Source organism: Hyla sarda, chromosome 5, assembly GCF_029499605.1.
Source record: "Hyla sarda isolate aHylSar1 chromosome 5, aHylSar1.hap1, whole genome shotgun sequence".
Taxonomy (NCBI): Eukaryota; Metazoa; Chordata; class Amphibia; order Anura; family Hylidae; genus Hyla; species Hyla sarda.
In genome coordinates, this window is record NC_079193.1 from 155077857 (window position 1) to 155082560 (window position 4704).

The window sequence follows — 4704 nt, forward strand, 5'->3', positions numbered from 1 at the left end:
AACTGGACAACTTTTCCTTTGCACAGGTTTTGATAAATCTCCCCCCATTGTGTTCCATGGCAAACTCAGCTGTAGCTAGGGTTGCCACCTTTCTGACAAAAAAAAGTACCTGCCATGCTAATTTGCATAATTAATTATATATGCGTGAGATTGCAGGAAGTGATATCAGAGATATAATACATATGCAGGGACATTTCACGCCTAAATAAAGCAATACAGAACAATTTTTTTGCCATGTGCGTTTACAAAGCCCCCCCGTGGTGCCAGAACAGTGGACCCCCCACATGTGACCCTATTTTGGAAACTAAACCCCTCACAGAATTTAATAAGGGGTGCAGTGAGTATTTACACCCCACTGGCGTTTGACAGATCTTTGGAACAGTGGGCTGTGCAAATGAAAAATTAAATTTTTCATTTTCACGGAACACTGTTCCAAAAATCTGTTAGACACCTGTGGGGCATAAATGCTCACTGTACCCCTTATTACATTCCGTGAGGGGTGTAGTTTCCAAAATGGGATCACATGTGGGTATTTATTTTTTTGCGTTTATGTCAAATGCACATGGTGCGCTCTCACTCCTGAGCCTTGTTGTGTGTCCGCAGAGCATTTTACGCCCACATATGGGGTATTTCTGTACTCAGGAGAAATTGCGTTACAAATTTTGGGGGTATTTTTTTCCTTTTAACGCTTGTGAAAATAAAAAGTATGGGGCAACACCAGCATGTTAGTGTAAATTTTTTTAATTTTTTACACTAACAAGCTGGTGTAGCCCCAACTTTTCCTTTTCATAAGGGGTCAAAGGAGAAAAAGCCCCCCAAAATTTGTAGTGCAATTTCTCCCGAGTACGGAAATACCCCATATGTGGCCCTAAACTGTTTCCTTGAAATACGACAGGGCTCTGAAGTGAGAGAGCACCATGCGCATTTGAGGACTAAATTAGGGATCGCAAAGGGTGGACATAGGGGTATTCTATGCCAGTGATTCCCAAACAGGGTGCCTCCAGCTGTTGCTAAACTCCCAGCATGCCTGGACAGTCAGTGGCTGTCCGGAAATGCTGGGAGTTGTTGTTTTGCAACAGCCGGAGCCTCCGTTTTGGAAACACTGCCATACAATACGGTTTTCATTTTTATTGGGGGGGGGGGGGGGGGGGGGACGACGACGACGACAGTGTAAGAGGGTGTATATGTAGTGTTTTACTCTTTATTATGTGTTAGTGTAGTGTTTTTAGGGTACATTCGCACTGGCGTGTTACGGTGAGTTGTATGCTAGGAGTTGTAGTTTTGTATGCTAGGTGTTGTAGTTTTGCAAGATCTGGAGGGCTACAGTCTAGGGACCACTATATAGTGGTCTCAAACTGTAGCCCTCCAGCTGTTGCAAAACTACATATTCCAGCATGCCCAAACAGCTGTCTGTGCATGCTGGGAGTTGTAGTTTTGCAACATCTGGAGGGCTACAGTTAGAGACCACTGTATAATGGTCTCAAACTGTACCCTGCAGATGTTGCTAGGCAACTCACCGGCTTCCGTCGGATCCAGCCGCACTTCATCGCTGCCCGCCGATCTCCGTCGCCCGCAGCCTCTGTCGCCCGCCCGGATCGATAAGTGGATCTCCGGCACCCGTCGTTTCCCCATCCTGCCCTACCTATTGTGGGTGGGCAGGACGGGGAAAACGAGAGTTAACCCCCCCCCCCGCCTCCGATCTGCTATTGGTGGTCGCGTCTAGACCACCAATAGTAGGGATAGGAGGGGTGGCACCCCTGCCACCTCACTCCTATGCCTTCAGGGGGATCATGGGTGTCTTAGACAACCGCGATCCCCCTTATATTCCGGGTCACCGGGTCACTATAGACCCATAATGACCCGGAATCGCGCAAATCGCAAGTGTGAATTCACTTGCGATTTGCCGTGATCGCCGACATGGGGGGGTCTGATGACCCCCCTGGGCGTTTGCACGGGATGCCTGCTGAATGATTTCAGCAGGCATCCCGGTCCGATCCCCCCCCCCCCCCCCCCCCCCGGCGCACAGCGGGGACCAGAACTGCCCATGACGTAAATGTACGTCCTTGGTCCTTAAGACCCAGGGTGTCGGGACGTAACTGTAGGGGTTAAAGGGGTTATCCGGCGCTAAGACATCTTATCCCCTATCCAAAGGATAGGGGATAAGATGGCTGATCTCGGGGTCCCACCCTGTCACACGGGGGCGGGGCTGTGACGTCACAATGCTCTGGCCCCGTGATCGCCAGTAATCAGACCCGGAGCGTGGACTGTTTGTAACGGGGTACTGCGTGCAAGATCACGGGGGTCCCCAGCGGCGGGACCCCCGTGATCAGGCATCTTATGCCCTATCCTTTGGCTAGGGGATAAGATGTCTTAGCGCCGGAGTACCCCTTTAACTTTACATTTTTAATAGTTTGGACCTTTTAAACTTTTATTAAGGGGAGGATTATACACATTTATACCCTGTGCAAATTCAATTACCCCGAACATCTGCCCCCACCCCACTGTTCCAGCTTTATCTTTTAACCCCTTAAGGACGCAGGGCACCCGGTCTATAATGCGGGGTCACACAGATCGGTCCCGGTGGCTAATGAAAGCCGGAACCCTGGGCTAATAGCATGTGACAGCGATCGTTGTGCTGCGCGCTATTAACCCCTTAGACGTGGCATTCAAAGTTGATCGCCGTATCTAAAGTAACAAAAATACACTCCCGGCAGCTCAGTTGGGCTGATCAGGATCATCGTGGAAGGCTCCCCAATCGATTGATTGCTCCAAGCCTGAAATCCAGGCTTAAGCAATCGACCGCCGTTAACACTGATCATTGCCATGTTAATGCATGGCAGTGATCTGTGTAGAAGATCAGTGTGTGAAGTGTTATAGCCCCTAGAGGGGGCTATAACATTGCAAAAAAAAAGTAAACAAAGATCATTTAACCCCTTCTCTAATAAAAGTAAGAATCACCCCCCTTTTCCCATTTAAAAAAAAAACTGTGTAAATAAAAATAAACATATGTGGTATGTGGAAATGTCCAAACCATAAAAATATATCATTAGTTAAAGGACAACTGTAGTGGTACACATTTATATATCCCCATGCCCAGACCTAAAAAATAAACAAAATAAACTCATACATACCTTCCTACGAGCCCCCGTTGGTCCGGCACAGGCCTCACGGTCCGGCAGTGCTGACGTCATTCCACTTCCTGGGGACGGGGACGCCACAGAGCCGTCGACGTATCACCGGCCGTAGCGATGTCCCGCCCGGCCTGTGATATGCTGAGCCCACTGTCATGTAAGAAGCCGGCCAGAGCTCCTTACATGACAGTGGACTCAGCCTATCACAGGCCAGGGCGGGACATCGCTACGGCCGGTGATGCGCCGACGGCTCTGCGGCGTCCCCGTCCCCAGGAAGTGGAAGGACGTCAGCACTGCGGGACCGTGAGGCCTGTGCCGGACCAACGGGGGCTCGTAGAAAGGTATGTATGAGTTTATTTTGTTTGTTTTTGAGGCCTTGGCATGGGCATATATAAATGTGTACCACTACAGTTGTCCTTTAAACTACACGGTCAATGGCGTATGCGCAAAAAAAATTCCAAATTCCAAATAGCGTATTTTTGTCACTTTTTATATCATGAAAAAATGAATAAAAAGCGATCAAAAAAGTCTGATCAATACAAAAATGGTGCCGCTAAAAACTTCAGATCACGGCGCAAAAAATGAGTCCTCATACCGCCCCGTACGCAGAAAAATGAAAAAAAAAAGTTGTAGGGGTCAGAAGATGACAATTTTAAACATATTAATTTCCGTGCATTCCCTATATAAGTAGGGTATCATTGTAATCATATGGACGTACAGAATAAAGAGAAGGTGTCATTTTTACTGAGAACTGTACTGCGTAGAAATGGAAGCCCCCAAAATTTACAAAATGGCATTATTTCTTCAATTTTGTCGCACAATGAATTTTTTTTCCATTTCGCCATGGATTTTTTGGTAAAATGACTGATGTCACTGCAAAGTAGAATTGGTGGCGCAAAAAATAAGCCATCATATGGAATTTTTATTGCAAAATTGAAGGGTTATGATTTTTAAAAGGTGAGGAGGAAGGAAAAAACAAAATAGCAAAAACGGAAAAACCCTGAGTCCTTAAAGGACTTGTGCGCTGCCCTGACTTTCGGAGCTCCGTTCACAGCGTCCGGTAGTTCATTACTCCGAACGCTGTGTGCGGGCTGCCGTGTTCGCAGCCGCCAGGCGTGACGTCATGCCCGGCCCCTCGCGACGTCTCGCCCGCCCCCTCGTGATGTCTCGCCCGTGATGTCTCCCCCCCAACGAAAGTCTATGGGAAGGGGGTGCGACCGCTGTCACGAGGGGGCGGGCGAGATGTCACGAGGGAGAGGGCAAGGGGCAGGGCGTGACGTCACGCCCAGCGGCTGCGAACACGGAAGCCCGCACACAGCTTCGGAGTAATGAACTTCCGGACGCTGTGAGCGGAGCTCCGAAAATTAGGGGTTAATTTGTCCTGCCTGTAAAAGAACACATATGAAGGGAGCAGGTAGGCTGCAGGCTGTATATAGTATATACCAATGTTTTCCATACAGGGAGCCTTCAGCTGTTGCAAAACTACAAATCCCAGCAAGTCCGGACAGCCTTTCACTGTCCGCCCATGCTGGCAATTGTAATTTTGCAACAGCTGAAGGCTCCCTGTATGGAA